The sequence below is a fragment of the Pimephales promelas genome, chromosome 2 (assembly GCF_988280905.1).
Source record: "Pimephales promelas chromosome 2, fPimPro1.hap1.1, whole genome shotgun sequence".
NCBI lineage: Eukaryota > Metazoa > Chordata > Actinopteri > Cypriniformes > Leuciscidae > Pimephales > Pimephales promelas.
The window spans coordinates 42,965,601-42,983,653 of record NC_142770.1 but is presented as its reverse complement, the minus strand read 5'-3'; positions in this window follow the sequence as shown (position 1 = coordinate 42,983,653).

Here is an 18,053-nt window from a genome sequence, read left to right as displayed (position 1 = left end):
TTTACAGCCAAGTTACTACAACTTCCTGTTTAATGGCGAATCATTGACGCCACGGACACACCCATCGACGAAAACGCGCAGATAGCACAACTTTACATCGTCAATGCCTTTAGAAGGCACAGCAGAAATGTGAAGTCGATCCGACTAAGTCCCTAGGAGGAGTTAGTTAAAGTACGTAATGAGTAAATCATCCAAAAATGTCGGTAAAATTAGAAATGGCCGATTTCCTGTTGAGTTTAGGGCATCGCTCCAAGAGACTTTTCTGTGCGTCTGGATATGTTAGTTGTACCACAAAAATTTTGTACATGTCGGTCAAACATGCGGCGGGGGCTGCTTCGTTAAAGGTCACTTCCTGTTGCCACTAGGTGGCGCTATGACTGTGGGTGAATGTCGGCATGTAGATTTGTTCAGGACGGGACTCTTGTCAAATATGTGAAATTTTGTGCAGATCTGGGCATTTACAGCCAAGTTACAACAACTTCCTGTTTCATGGCGAATCATCGACGCCACGGACACGCCCATGGACGAAAACGCACAGATAGCACAACTTTACATCGTCAATGCCTTTAGAAGGCACAGCAGAAATGTGATGTCGATCCGACTAAAGCCCTAGGAGGAGTTAGTTAAAGTACGTAATGAGTAAATCATCCAAAAATGGCGGTAAAATTAGAAATGGCTGACTTCCTGTTGAGTTTAGGGTATGGGTTCTTGAGGCTTTTTTGTGCGTCTGGTCATGGTAGATGTACCACAGAAATTTCGTACATGTCGGTCAACCAAGCGGCGGGGGCTGCTTCGTTAAAGGCCACTTCCTGTTGCCAGCAGGTGGCGCTATGGCTGTGGGTGAATGTCGGCATGTAGATTTGTTCAGGACGGGATTCTTGTCAAATGTGTAAAATTTTGTGCAGATCTGGGCATTTACAGCCAAGTTACTACAACTTCCTGTTTCATGGCGAATCTTCGATGCCACGGACACGTCCATCGACGAAAACGCGCAGATAGCACAACTTTACATCGTCAATGCCTTTAGAAGGCACAGCAGAAATTTGAAGTCGATCCGACTAAATCCCTAGGAGGAGTTTGTTAAAGTACGGAGTGTGTAAATCGTCCAAAAATGGCCGCCAAATTCAAAATGGCGGACTTCCTGTCGAGTTTAGGGTATGGGTTCTTGAGGCTTTTTTGTGCATCTTGATATGATACACGTCCCCACCAAATTTCGTGCATGTAGGTTGAACATGGACTAGGGGCTAATTTTTTCCAATTTTCTAGGTGGCGCTAGCGTGCCGTTTTGCCACGCCCATCCGTGAAACCCACAAAATACGAAATTTTTCACCAGTCCTGACATGCGTGCCAAATTTGGTGAGTTTTTGAGCATGTTGCGGCCCCGAAAATGGCGCTTACTTTGCAGAAAAAAGAAAAAAAAAAAAAAACAAGCAGCGATGGGCGGGCCCTCGCACCTGTAGCACGTCGGGGTGTGAGGCCGCTGCGTTGCATATTCTGGAGCTCAGCCGGTGTGGCTGTGAATGTGCTACGCTGCTTCATTAAAGGTCACTTCCTGTTGCCAGCAGGTGGCGCTATGACTGTGGGTGAATGTCAGCATTTAGATATGTTCAGGGTGGTACTCTTGTCAAATGTGTAAAGTTTTGTGCAGATCTGGGCATTTACAGCCATGTTACTACAACTTCCTGTTTCATGGCGAATCATCGACGCCACGGACACGCCCATCGATGAAAACGCGCAGAGAGCACAACTTTACATCGTCAATGCCTTTAGAAGGCACAGCAGAAATTTGAAGTTGATCCGACTAAAGCCCTAGGAGGAGTTAGTTAAAGTACGTAATGAGTAAATCATCCAAAAATGGCGGTAAAATTAGAAATGGCTGACTTCCTGTTGAGTTTAGGGCATCGCTCCAAGAGACTTTTCTGTGCGTCTGGACAGGGTAGATGTACCACAGAAATTTCGTACATGTCGGTCAAACATGCGGCGGGGGCTGCTTCGTTAAATGTCACTTCCTCTTGCCACTAGGTGGCGCTATGAATGTGGGTGAATGTCGGCATGTAGATTTGTTCAGGGCGGGACTCTTGTCAAATGTGTAAAATTTCGTGTAGATCTGGGCATTTACAGCCAAGTTACTACAACTTCCTGTTTCATGGCGAATCATCGACGCCACGGACACGCCCATCGACGAAAACGCGCAGATAGCACAACTTTACATCGTCAATGCCTTTAGAAGGTACAGCAGAAATTTGAAGTTGATCCGACTAAATCCCTAGGAGGAGTTCGTTAAAGTACGGAGTGTGTAAATCGTCCCAAATCGGTCGCCGAATTCAAAATGGCGGACTTCCTGTCGAGTTTAGGGTATGGGTTCTTGAGGCTTTTTTGTGCGTCTGGTCATGGTAGATGTACCACAGAAATTTCGTACATGTCGGTCAAACAAGCGGCGGGGGCTGCTTCGTTAAAGGTCACTTCCTGTTGCCAGTAGGTGGCGCTATGACTGTGGGTGAATGTCGGCATGTAGATTTGTTCAGGGCGTGACTCTTGTCAAATGTGTAAAATTTCGTGCAGATCTGGGCATTTACAGCCAAGTTAGTACAACTTCCTGTTTCATGGCGAATCTTCGACGCCACGGACACGCCCATCGACGAAAACGCGCAGATAGCACAACTTTACATCGTCAATGCCTTTAGAAGGCACAGCAGAAATTTTAAGTCGATCCGACTAAATCCCTAGGAGGAGTTCGTTAAAGTACGGAGTCTGTAAATCGTCCAAAAATGGCCGCCAAATTCAAAATGGCGGACCTCCTGTCGAGTTTAGGGTATGGGTTCTTGAGGCTTTTTTGTGCGTCTTGATATGATACACGTCCCCACCAAATTTCGTGCATGTAGGTTGAACGTGGACGAGGGGCTAATTTTTTCCAATTTTCTAGGTGGCGCTAGCGTGCCATTTTGCCCCGCCCATCTGCGAAACCCACAAAATACAAAATTTTTCACCAGTCCTGACATGCGTGCCAAATTTGGTGAGTTTTTGAGCATGTTGCGGCCCCGAAAATGGCACTTACTTTGCAGAAAAAATAAAAAAAAAAAAAAAAAAAAATAACCCTAACAGTTTCAATAGGGTCCTCGCACTGTTAGTGCTCGGGCCCTAAAAATAACCCTAACAGTTTCAATAGGGTCCTCGCACTGTTAGTGCTCGGGCCCTAATAATCCTAACAGTTTTAATAGGGTCCTCGCACTGTTAGTGCTCGGGCCCTAATAATCCTAACAGTTTCAATAGGGTCCTCGCACTGTTAGTGCTCGGGCCCTAATAATAATCCTAACAGTGTCAATAGGGTCCTCGCACTGTCAGTGCTCGGGCCCTAAGAATAATCCTAACAGTTTCAATAGGGTCCTCGCACTGTTAGTGCTCGGGCCCTAATAATCCTAACAGTTTCAATAGGGTCCTCGCACTGTTAGTGCTCGGGCCCTAATAATAATCCTAACAGTGTCAATAGGGTCCTCGCACTGTTAGTGCTCGGGCCCTAAAAATAACCCTAACAGTTTCAATAGGGTCCTCGCACTGTTAGTGCTCGGGCCCTAATAATTAGGAAGTGATGCTGACACTCTCATGATTGGATCAGTTCACTATTATGAGCTCTATTGAATGTCAGTCACATATATCTCAGACTCCAAAGACCTATAACTTTATGTTACAGTAGCTGCCTGAGGAGGACTTCTCTTTAGGACATGAATATAAACATTGATGTTCACTTGTCAAAAACAATTAGCATCTTTAATGAAGAAATTGGCTGCATTTATGTTACGATAAGCGCAAAACCACATCTTCCAGATTACAGTGTTTGTTAGAACATTACTGCCTCACAGAACCTGTACAGTATGTGTCAAATATAAAATTAAATAACTTGTATCATTTGTGAAAAACATGTTAACTCCTCAATAACTACTTAAGCGTTACCTTGTCATCCCCCAGGAACTACTAGTGATGTGGCCCATTATTTTAAAGTGAAAAACATGTTAACGCCTAACTAACTACAAGCGTTACCTTGTCATCCCGCAATGTTTACACAAGGTAACGCTTGTAGTTAGTTAGGAGTTAACATGTTTTTCACTTTCTAATCCAAGCGTTACCTTGTCATCCCGCAATGTTTACACAAGGTAACGCTTGTAGTTAGTTAGGCGTTAACATGTTTTTCACTTTAAAATAATGGGCCACATCACTAGTAGTTCCTGCGGGATGACAAGGTAACGCTTAAGTAGTTATTGAGGAGTTAACATGTTTTTCACAAATTATACAAGTAATTTAATTTTATATTTGACACATACTGTACAGGTTCTGTGAGGCAGTAATATTCTAACAAACACTGTAATCTGGAAGATGTGGTTTTGTGCTTATCGTAACATAAACGCAGCCAATTTCTTCATTAAAGATGCTAATTGTTTTTGACAAGTGAACATCAATGTTTATATTCATGTCCTAAAGAGAAGTCCTCCTCAGGCAGCTACTGTAACATAAAGTTATAGGTCTTTGGAGTCTGAGATATATGTGACTGACATTCAATAGAGCTCATAATAGTGAACTAATCCAATCATGAGAGTGTCAGCATCACTTCCTAATTATTTAAGATTTATTTTTAAAAACTGTCTTTATTAGGATTATTTTATGTTTAGGTTTTAAATAAACAGAGAACATGCATCCATCCTGGCAAGAGTAGTGGTCACAATCTCAACCTAGCTAATGTATTTGGGGGGATGTATAAACTTCATAAACTGGTTTCCACAAAGAACCCATTTGAGGCACATGCTTCTGAAATGTTATGACCATGTTAAAAGTATGAAACCCCCACAATTGTTCACTTTTTAGACATGTTACTTTTGTGATTAGTAATTAATTGGTTATTATTTCTTAGTTCACAAGTAGTTCTCAATGAGGATATATTTCTTTAGTAACAATCAAATACCTACCAAGGAACTACCTTTGTACTAAATTACCTATTACTTAATGATTAGTTAATATTGGTTCCATATTAGTTAATACACTCTTAAAATGGATGTGTTAAAAACAACACAACCTGTGTTATATCTTAACACACCTGTGTGTCTAGTTAAGGACAACACATTTTGTGTTACTTTTAACTCAACCAGTGTGTTATTGTTCTTAACACAGGGAGTGTGATTTCACTAAGTTTGCACTTTGAATTAGATTAAAATGTAGCAACTGACAAAATATTGTGTTTATAAGTTTTATTTACACTGGTGCACTCTTATAAAATGATTTTGTAAATAACACAACCTGTAAAAAGAGATGTTAAAAATGACACATGCTGTGTAGATTTTAACACATAAAGTGTGTGTGCTTAGGGACAACACATTTTGTGTAGATTTTAACACATGTTGTGTAGATTTTAACACATGTAGTGTGTGTGCTCAGGGACAACACATTTTGTGTAGATTTTAACACATGTTGTGTAGATTTTAACCCGTTTTGTAGATTTTAACACATGTAGTGTGTTTGCTCAAGGACAACACATGTTGTGTCAAATTTAACACACAACCTGTGTCGTTTCTTTACACATCTCTGTGTTTATAAGGATTACACATTTTGTGTTACGTTTAACACAACTAATGTGTTAGACAGCAGCAGTGTCTTGTTGAAACCTTTTACACACTAATGTGTTATAGTAACACAACTTGTGTCAGATATGCGTCACATGTGACTGTAGTCGGAGAGTATTTGCCAGAGTTACTTCCCGTGTGCTTACAAAAGTGTTTGGATGAACACTGACACGTATTGGTAACTTGTATTTATGTAGTCCAGTGATGTTTAATAGAGTTTGTTTGAACATTTGGATGTTTTAAACATCATTAATCTACATAGACAAGCTCTTATTGAGAATTAACAGAGGTTTGATGTTTCACTTCAGTTTTATTTCAAGTCACCATAATCGTGATGAATGGCTCCTTTATTTGGGCTCTTGACCCTTTACTCTTGTTTTAGTGTTTCTCTGCCTGCTGTAACTGTATTATAATAAAATACATCTGTTATGGTGAGAGAAAATATGATCAGATGGTTCTTGATGATGTCATAATCAGCAAGTTATGATCAAGTTTTTGAGTATTTGGATGGTGTGCTTTAACTTAATGATTTATTGTTAGTTCTGAAAGTTTTGTGAAACTACATCCAGCAATCAAAAAGTGCAGAATGACAAAAAAAGTTTAAAGCTACAGCAGAAACCAGTTAAACACAGATATCAAGAATCAGCGTATGGATCTCAATAATGGTGACAAACGAAAAATGTCATGCCGCAATGCATGCTGGGACTTATGGATGAGCTTTATACTAGAGACATGAAGCTTTGCCACCATTGTTGAGAGTCATATGCTGATTCTTGATGTCTGTATTTGACTAGTTTCTGCTGCAGCTTTAAACTTTCTCTAAACATATTTTTTAAAGAATTATAACATAAGGTAGCATACACCATAATATAATTTAAACACTGAATATCTGTTATCAAATATAAGTGATCATATATAAGTTATCTCTTAAACATTAAACTTCTCTTGCTATGTTAAAAAACATCATGTTGAAAAATGATCATTTAATGATCTTTTTCCTCAAGGTAATTTCAACTGTTTCAGATGTGCAATATAAATACACAGAAACAGCCAACAGAGAAACGAATGGTAAAGAGTGAAGGGTCAAGAGCCCAAATAAAGCTGCCACTAATCACGATTCTGGTGACATCAAAACAAACATTCAATGAATCGTCAACACAAAACCTGGTAATTCTCAATAAGTGTTTCTGTAGACGTCTGACAGAAATAAATTGTTTGTTAAAATAAATTAGTTATTAATAACAAGTGAAATCAGCATTTGAAAAAAAACATTGAAACCGAGGCATGATGTGATTGGCTGCCAAAAACACTCATTAATCTGAAGTTTTTTTATGAATTAAGATTTTATTTATTTATTGTAATGTATTGTTTCATTTATTTTAGAGCTTGTTATGGGATACCATATAAAATATACTACCTCTAATTAGGTTCTTAAACACAAACTTCCCTCCCCCCTTTAAAATTCTATCCAGTTACATTTTAACACACATTGTGTGTTAAAAACTACACAACTTGTGTCAAAATACCATCAACACATGATGTGTGTTGTTTTTTAACACATCTCTTTTTAGAGTGTAGTATTGACTTCGGTGTTAATGCAGTACTACCTATTACTTCCTGCATAGCTACTTGTTAACTACTTACCATTATTTTAAAGTGTTACCGAACAATTTGTGTCTGGCACAACAGGTATGAAGAAACGTTTGGTTTTAACTTAACTCAAGCTTTAATAGGTACATCTCACAATGCAATAGTCAGGAGTGATTCTGTGGTAATGTAAAAACAGCATGCACTTACTTTTTGTGTTAATACTTTGTGTGATTCAGCGTCATAGATAGTCATAGTTAGTCAAGCATTCTCAAACATGAGTAAGGTGACTAAAAACTAATGATAAAATGTCATTTGCAAACTTTTGTGTATTTCTGTTAAGTGATTAGGTGATTAGTTAAGTGATTAGTTAAGTGATTAATTAAGTGATGGTTGAGGATTAGAGATGAACACCTGCTGTTAATCAGCAGAATCACTGAAGGAAAGATGAACACAAGAACTACAACTGACTTCCAACCACAACATTCAATGAAATCAACTGAAGATGATATGTTTAAACCTCTAAAGATCTCAGCAGAGGAGGATTGAACATCTCCACAAACAGCACCAGCTTCACTTATTATCAACCAGTTTGAGTTTTATCATGCGTCTACAGAAGTTTTTATTGTGAATGAACAGAGGTCTAGATGAAGATGATTTATTGAGTTTTATTTAAAGACACCATGATAGTGGTCAGTGTTTGCTTTAGTTGGGCTCTTGACCCTTGACTGTATAACACCAGTTGTTCCTCAGGCTGCTGTAACTGAGTGTTTATGACACACATTTGTTATGGCCCAAAAGCCAGTGTGAGCATGTGGTTGTGTTTTGACAATGATTTAAGAAGTTATGAATCATCATTTAGTGTCGTGATTGTCTGATCTCAGTACTGATCTCTGATTAAAATTTATCTTTATAAGTTACTGTAATTCTGCTGTAAGTCCAAATGTTGTGACAATCGGATTTTAAAAACCTCAATGGTATCATGCTGACTTACACAGACATCAAGAATCAGTATATGAATCTCAACAGTGGTGACCTTTCAAAAACGATTCATGCTGCAATGAATGCTGAAAGCCGTGTATGAGTTGTGTATTATGGTATTACCCAGCATGCATTGCAGCATGAATTGTTTTTTCAAATGGTCACCATTCTTGAGATTCATATCCTGAGTCTTGATGTCTGTGTTATTCATTGTAATGCAATTTTTTTTGTGTGCACAAATTGTCTGTAAAATTCTCCAAATTATTTAAAACCTTGTTATATTTTATACTATAGTATTACAGTTATGAATTAAACTAAGAACATTACCCTTTTAATCAGAGCTTAGATTCTGATCGAGATCAGTCAGTCAAGTCACTAGATGATGATCATGATCATCATCATCATCATCATCATCATCATTAGTGATGTGTCGTTCATGAACGATTCGTTCATTTTGAACGAATCTTTAATATGACTCGGGACTATCGAGTTGTCTCAGGGAGTGATTCGTTCATCTTGTGTTACCCGCGCATGCGCATTGCGCAACATATGGATTCTGAATCTGTACTGGAAACAGAAATGATTAGTTCATCTCTCGAGTTCGGGTTCGGCGGGTCCGAGTCTTTCGTTCTTCCTGTCAGTCCCATTGAGCCTGTCAGACCACCGGAAAGAGGAATGATTAGTTCATTTGAGTCTTCGGGTTTGAGTCCTTCGTTCTTTAGTCACGTGAATTGTCACCGTATTGAATACCCAAATTCACGAACTTTTTACAAACTAATTCACAAACCTTTTACAAACAAGCACGTAGATGATGTATAATATAATAGTAGTTAATTAATGTACAATATATAATAAAACACACCACAGATGCATAATATAGAAAAGAGACAGACAGGGACAATAATAAGGAATAAGGAATAATGGACGTTTATAATGTTTATTGAACATTTGTATTTTAATGCCTATATAACACAATATTCAGACGCAGTCAATAATACGAATCTAATGTTGTATTTGATGCGAGACCCGTGGCCACGTGAGAAAAGAACGACGGACTCAAACCCGAAGACTCAAATGAACTAATCATTCCCCTTTCCGGTACTGAAAGCATAGACTTAATGGGAATGACAGGAAGAACGAAAGACTCGGACCCGGCCGAACCCGAACTCGAGAGATGAACTAATCTTTAATCTTTCCGGTCCTGCTATATCGCATGGCACGGCCAGCAGACAGCACAGATCAGAGTCAGACACTGACGGGTCAACAGCTAACGTCTCGAGACATGAGAGGAGGAGAACAAACCTGATAAATATGAAGTTGCAAAGGAAAGAACGTCTCGTATCAGGAGGTGAGGTGAACTATAACAGGGTCAGACTGCAATAGCCTGAACTTGAGACGCAGCAACTAATTAATAGCTAACGTTACAGTTATTTCAGTTGCTTATTGGCTTTGGCTGCATTATTTATGTTACTTTTACAAATGTAATTAAGATTTTCGTAAGTACTAGACGTTTTGGGATATTTAACATGACATTTTAAATATATAATTATGAAATGAACGAAATGAACGAAATGACTCGATAAAAGATTCGTTCATTTTACTGAACGAGACTCAAAGATCCGAATCAGTAAAATGATCCGAACTTCCCATCACTAATAAGTGCCAAGAGACCAACTAAAGCAAACACTGATCTCCATAACGGTGACTTACAATTTGTGATTTTGTCCGTAAGCGATTTTGCTTGTGATCATCAGGAGTCTTCAATAATGCTCAATCATCACTAAATTAATCACTTAATTATCTCATTAACTTTAACACTCTTGAGGGTTAATTTAACACTCATATCGTCCATTTGAAAGCATGTGAAGATGATTTACAACTAATCAAGGAACCGGCTTTACTGATTAGACGCGCATAACAATATCATGCGATATATCGCCCAGCCCTATTATAAACTCCAGATACAAACACAAAAGTCTAAACACAACGTTAAATGCCCACTTTATGTTAATTTCATCATCATCATCACCATCATCAACAACAACAACAACAAGGAGCTGATGAGAGTCAATTTTCTTGGCTTTCTCTGTCACAATAATGGTGTTATTCAAACACAGTTACAACAGCCAAAGAAAAGCTAGAATACAAATTATTGGGACCAAGAGCCCAACTAAAGCAAACACTGATCACCACAATGGTGACTCAAAACAAAATATCACCATCTAAACAATGTAAGGAAATTACATTGAAATAAACTTGAGTTTTAATTTAATACATCCTGAGAGTGTTTATTTGGTCAAGAAACTGTATAAATTGTCTAAAATAGACCATAAATAATGTTGAAAATGGCCACATTTGAACTAGTTTTTAACCTTGTACAAAGGATCCATTAACATCTTTTTCAGACGTCCAGAACACGTCAAAAAAAGACGTTATAAAAACTTTCATTCCGGCCCCTCAGTGGACGTCAGTGAACGAAAAGTTACTTCCGGTCTGGAACGGTTTCTTTTTCTGATGACGTAGGTTTCACAGTTTGGGTGGGGAAACGCTTAGCCACCCCCCTCAAACCGTTAGTTTGCTATGAGCGAGAGATGGAGAGGAGGAGCGCTAGAGTAAAACCCTGCCCTCTGTTCAATATTCCGTTTCACTTGGAAATACGTCACAGCACTGGAGAAAAATCGTTTGGAACTTCCGGTTCACAGGGACTTTAAGATGTGTTTCTTGTAACAACAATTTTTACTTTTTCATTTTAGACAGTATTTTGTTTCTCTTAGTGGGGTTAAGATCTCAAATGTAAATTTTAGAAAATGTTTGTCAACCATTGGTTTCCTATGTTTTTAACTAAAACATCTTCATACAAAACAAATAAAAGGAATGCACACCCTTAGCAAGAACAAATAAAACTTGAACATCATTAAAATGTGGTGAAATCTTAAACAGAAATATCAAAATTGCTTAAGGTTTCTTCCAGATCAGAGGTTCTAATGAACTGAACCTTTCAGGGGCTCGAGATGTTAGGGCACATATCAGGGGAAAGCCCGCTCATCACGTAACTTGGGGCCCAATGTGTTGGCTGCATTATGATTTTAGCCAGTCTTCAAAATGCTTGTGTGCCCCAACATTTTAGTTTATAATTGAAGTACGGAGTAAAACGAAGGCACAATTAAAATGAAAAGCACAACTTCTATTATCTTAAATTGTCATAAATGTACTTTATAAATAAACTAAAAAAAGAAAGAAAGAAAGGCAGTTGCTATAAATAGACGTTAAACAAGTGCACTTTCAGGTCACTTTGTCTGAAGAGACATCCTGAACAAGCTCCCAGTGAGGCAATGCAGCACAGCATCTTGTTCCTGCTTTTTCAGAGACCAGGGTTACAGCCAAGTAACCTGAGATGTTCCCTATCAAATTCTACTCTCAATGCTGCTTTCAGTTTAGTGCTATTAGAATGAGAATACCAAAGACGCCACACTAGAAGCATCTGGACCCCATATTAATGTTTTGTATATGAATGTACATAAGATATTTTTATTTGAAAGTGAGATAAATCAGTTAAATAAGAAAATTTGTTAAATTATAAGTCAAATCAATTAATACCAAAAATGAAAGACAGTTAAAGGGGTAGTTCACCCAAAAATGAAATTCTGTCATTAAATACTCACCCTCATGTCGTTCAGAACTCAAATGAAGATCTCTTTATTAAATAATATCCAATGTATATTAATGTTTTTTTTAATGGATAAAATTATTTGATTCTAGATGCTCCCCAGACTTCCATCTATCCAAAGGATGACATATACCTGGGTGTTCAGAACACCCTCATCTGTCATGTGACTGACTTCTATCCTCCAGCTGTCAGCATCTCATGGACTAAGAATAATGTTAATGTGACAGAGGGCACGAGTTTAAGCCAATACCGTCCAAAGACAGATGGTACCTTCAACATCTTCTCCACTCTTAAGTTTACACCCATTGAAGGGGATATTTATGGCTGCACTGTGAACCACAGAGCCCTCAATGGAAACCCTCAGAGCAAAATATGGGGTAAGATGGCGTTTTCAGACAGGATAAATTGACATATTTCAGTACAGATTTATATACTGTGCAAAAGTCTTAGGCACATTAGTATTTCTCCCTCTCTCTCTCTCTCTCTCTCTCACACACACACACACACACACACACACACACACACACACACACACACACACACACACAGTGAGTAGTAAATATCAGTTTACATTTCCAAACATTCCTCTATAGGCAGCAACTGTAATAATAGGGACAATAACTTCAACAATAGCGTTAAATGGTATAAATCCATTATATGGAGAAAAATCCTGGAATGTTTTCATCAAAAACCTCAATTTCTTTTCGACTGAGAAAAGAAAGACATGGACATCTTGGATGATATGGGGGTGAGTAAATTATCAGCAAAAGTTTTTTCAAAAGTGAACTAATCCTTTAAGTGCAAACGAATAGTCCATAAAATTACCTTCGGCTCCCGAGTCCAACAGTGCACGACAGTCCTGGGTGTGTGTTGACCATCTAAGTCTTACCGGGAGGAGCGTAGATGTTGATGAGGTCTTCTCAACGGAGATCCCACCCGATAGTAGCCTCATAGTTACTATCGGGCTTGGCCTTTTACCGGGCAGCTGTAAGCATGATGACCAGTCCCTCCACAGTAAAGGCATAGTCCATGGGACCTCCGCCTTTCCTTCTCCTCCCGGGAAAGTCGAGCTCGCCCTACCTGCATGGGCTCATGATCGTAAGTAGCGCTGACCGCATCCGCTCCGCTGAACCGCTGACTCTCGGAACCACTGGCCAACCGGCTGGGCAGACTTCTTCTCTCCGCTCTGGTCACACAAGCATCCACCTTTAAGGCCAGATCAATGAGTCCATTAAGAGATGTGGGTAGCTCCAGCGTATAAATCTCTCTCTGGATGCGGTCAGCCAGCCCATGCAGGAACATGTCCCACCCCACATAGCAAACAGATCCGGAACGGATCTGCCGCGGAGGTAAGAACCAGGTCCGGAACGGAGTCCACTTGCACAGCGCAACGGATCCGGAACAGATCCGGATTGCGGATCCAGACTAGATCCGCGGCAGACCCTATCCGGATCCGATCTGGACCCGTTCATTTCGGTCTGAAAACCTTTCAGATCACTCATTCAAAACTAGTAATCTGGCCAAAACTACAAAAATATTTCAAATCTATTGGTGGGCCAACATTAGATAGACTGCCCACTAAACAACATGATGTCCAAAAGATGTCTTTTCAACGTCTTTGTCACAAAAGTCGGATGCTGAAAAGACGTCCACTGAGGAGCCAGAATTAAAGTTTTTATGACGTGTTTTTTTGACGTGTTCTGCACGTCCGATGTAGATGTTCATCGAACCTTCGTACAAGTTTAAAAACTAGGTCAAATGTGGCCATCGTGTTTAAAACTCATGTTTATATCAATGTCATTTCCTTACATTGTTTAGATGAGGTTTAGATGTTGATATGTTTCATTTTAAGAAACCATTGTGGTGATGAGTGTTTGCTTTAGTTGGGCTCTTGGTCCCAATTCATCATACTTTAACTTTATTTTGGTTGTAGTAACTGTGTGATTGTATAACACTATTGTTGTTGCACAGAAAGCCAAGAAAAAGTGAGATGCTGGCATCAGCTTGTTGATTATCATTGCTAAGTCACAAAGTGAGCATTTGATGTTGTGTTTAGACTTTAGTCTTTATTTCTGCCATTTATAACCACCTATCTTGTGGAACTGTGTTATTTGTATACCATAAAAATTAGCACATATTTGAAGATGAATAAAAAAAGCTTGTTAAACAATGTTATTAGGAAATTTACCTTATAGTCACACACAGACATCAAGATTTTGCGTATGTATCACAAGAACGGTGACAATAAAAAAAGCTTCATGCTGCAATGCATGATGGGTAGTTTTCAAAGTACAAAAAATCCTTGATTCCCAAGCTTTTTTTTTTGGTTGTCACCGTTATTGAGAATCATATGCAAAATCGTGATGTCTGTGTGTGACTATGTGACATATTTACTCAAAACATTGAGTACACATGATTTTTATTGACCTTCAAATAAGCAACAACTGTAATGGTGCTGGTCCAAATAACACAGTTCCACAAAATAGGTGGTTATAAACCGCAGATATAAGGACAAAAGTCTACAAATCATTAAAAGCTCGCTTTGTGTTTTTGTCATCAACAAGGAGCTGATGACAGCCGATTTTACTTTTTCTTGGCTTTCTATGCAACAATAATAGTGTTATACAAACACACAGTTACAACAACCAAAGAGAAGTTAAAGTAAGAAGAATTGGGACCAAGAGCCCAACTAAAGCAAACACTCATCACCACAATGGTTTCTTAAAATGAAACATATCAACATCTAAACCTCATCTAAACAATGTAAGGAAATGACATTGATATAAACATGAGTTTTAAACTCAATGGCCAACATTTGACCTAGTTTTTAAACTTGTACGAAGGTTCGATGAACGTCTACATCGGACGTGCAGAACACGTCAAAAAAATACGTCATAAAAACTTTAATTCTGGCTCCTCAGTGGACGTCTTTTCAGCATCCGACTTTTGTGACAAAGACGTTGAAAAGACATCTTTTGGACATCATGTTGTTTAGTGGGCAGTCTATCTAATGTTGGCCCACCAGTAGATTTGAAATATTTTTGTAGTTTTGGCCAGATTACTAGTTTTGAATGAGTGATCTGAAAGGTTTTCATTCCAAAATGAACGGGTCCAGATCGGATCCGGATAGGGTCTGCCGCGGATCTAGTCTGGATCCGCAATCCGGATCTGTTCCGGATCCGTTGCGCTGTGCAAGTGGACTCCGTTCCGGACCTGGTTCTTACCTCCGCGGCAGATCCGTTCCGGATCTGTTTGCTATGTGGGACTGCGCCTCTTCGTTCCATTGACACTCAGCCGCTAAAGTTCTGAATTCGATGGAAAAATCTGATACAGACTTATCTCCTTGACGTAGATCCGCAAGAATTCTAGCTGCCTCTCTCCCGGCCACCGCCTGATCGAAGACTCGCTTCATTTCGTCGGCGAGTGTCTGGAACGAAGTACAGCATGGGTCTTGGTTTTCCCACACCGCCGTCCCCCATAGTGCCGCCTTCCCAGACAATAGTGTCAAAACGAACGCCACTTTAGATTGTTCAGTACTGAAGGTTCTGGGTTGAAGTGCAAAGTGCATTGAACACCGAGTGAGGAACGCTCTGCAGAAGCTGTGCTCACCAGCATATAGCTCGGGCACCGGTAGACGAGGTTCCATCTGGGAAGGGTTAACTGATGGTATGAGGGGAACAGGCGGCGTGGGGGGCACAGTGGGCACACGCAAAAGCTGGATCTTCTGGGTGAGCTCGGACACCTGCGCTACTAGAGCTTGAACAGCTCTCCCTGTGTCATTGATGTTTTTCTCACAGGAATCCATCCTCTGTATGCTGCTGTCGACGAAGTCCTGAAGAGACGCTGGCGATCCACCTGCTGCTTCCATAACGGTCAGATCGTTCTGTCACGGCAAATGATGGCCAGGAAGCAATATGCAAGTAACTCAGTTTATTATATGGTCAGAGAAGGGTAGACACAGGGTGCAGCACACACAGCAAAAACTCCAGTGTTAAATTAACTCTCCTGGGAGTTTATATGACTCCACACTCAAGAGTGTTAAATTAACTCTGAAGCAGTGTTAAAGTTAATGAGATAATTAAGTGATTAATTGAGCAATGATTGACCAACATTGAAGACACCTGATGTTAACAAGTAGAATCACTGAAAGTGAAAAATCAAAATTATAAGTCACCATTATGGAGATCAGTGTTTGCTTCAGTGCGGCAGTCTGTCAACCCTTACATTTTATACTTTAGATATTGTTTTTGTCACAAAAGTCTGATGGGGTTGATCCACTGAGGGGCTGGAATGAAAGTTTTCATGACATCTTTTTGTGACGTGTTCTGCACGTCCGATATAGACATTAATGGATCCTTCGTACAAGGTTAAAAACAAGTTCAACATGTTTTCAACATAACTCATGGTCTTATTTAGACAATTTAAACTGTTTCTGGACTGAAGAAACACTCTCAGGATGCATTAAATTTACAATTTGAAATAAATTAGTTTATTTACATTGTTTAGATGTGGTTTAGATGGTGATATTTGTTTCATTTTAAGTCACCATTGTGGTGATGAGTGTTTGCTTTAGTTGGGGTCTTGGTCCCAATTCTTCTTACTTTAGCTTTTCTTTGGCTGTTGTAACTGTTTGCATAACACCATTGATTGTGCAGAGAAAGCCAAGAAAATTAAAAATTAGATGTCTTCAGATGCTTGCTGATGATGACAAAATCATCTAAACTTATGTTTTTATATCTGAAATTTATAATTATTCATCTCGTAGAACTGCATTATTTGGACCAGTAACTTTATAATGACCACTGTATACAATATGTTTTAAGAAATTGAAACACATAGTCACACACAGATATCAAGATTTTGCATATGATTCTCAACGACGGTGACAACCAAAACAAAAAAGCCTGGGAATCGAGGATGTTTTGTACTATGAAAGCTACCCATCATGCATTGCGGCATGAAGCATTTTTTTTATTTATTGTCACCATTTTTGTGAATCATATGCAAAATCTTGATGTCTGTGTGTGACTAGATGGAACATTTTCTCAAAACATTGTGTAAATTTGCTTTTTGTCCAACTACTAGGCCAAATAATGCAGTTCCACAAGATTGGTGGTTATAAACTCCAGATACAAACACAAAAGTCTAAACACAACGTTAAATGCCCACTTTATATTGATTTCATCATCATCATCATCGTCGTCAACAACCGACAAGGAGCTGATGAGAGCCAATTTTCTTGGCTTTCTCTGTCACAACAATGGTGTTATTCAAACACACACAGTTACAACAGCCAAAGAAAAGCTAGAATACTAATTATTGGGACCAAGAGCCCAACTAAAGGAAACACTGATCACCACAATGGTGACTCAAAATGAAATAAATATCACCATCTAAACAATGTAAGGAAAAAAAATAAACATAAGTTTTAATTTAATGCATCCTGAGAGTTTTTATTTGGTCCAGAAACAGTATAAACCAGTATAGACCATAAATAATGTTGAGAATGGCCACATTTGAACTAGTTTTTAACCTTGCACGAAGGATCCATTAACGTCTTTTTCAGATGTCCAGAACATGTCAAAAAAGACGTCATAAAAACTTTCATTCTGGCCCCTTAGTGGAAGTCTTTTCAAACTCTGCCTTTTGTGACAAAGACATTGAAAAACATCTTTTGGACATCATTTTGCTTAGTGAGTTATGTCAAACTATAATCAACACCACCTGATCACCTTTTCTCTAAGCAAATAATGATCACCATTATGGTGACTTCGAAAATGAGATTTTTCTTCTTCAGCGATTCTGCCTGTGATCATCAGGTGTCTTCAATGATGGTCAATTATCACTAAATTAATCACTTAATTAGCTCATTAACTTTAACACACTTGAGTGTTAATTTAACACTCATATTTTAACACTTTAACACTCTTGAGTCTGGAGTCAAATAAACTCCCAGGAGAGTTAATTTAACACTGGAGTTTTTGCTGTGCAGAAATAGTACTGAGGTCCAACTAAAGATATACGTAAATATATTTGATTGTGCTAAAATTGAACTACTGCAAGTAAACTTTAGGTACACTTTAAATATCTTGCATTTAAAGACTGATTTTATATAGAGATCATTCTATCCTTACAGTGTTGATGGTAACTCATAACAAGTAATTTGAGTTAGGTAATCAGATTACAGTACTTTTTCAAAAATATCTGAGTTA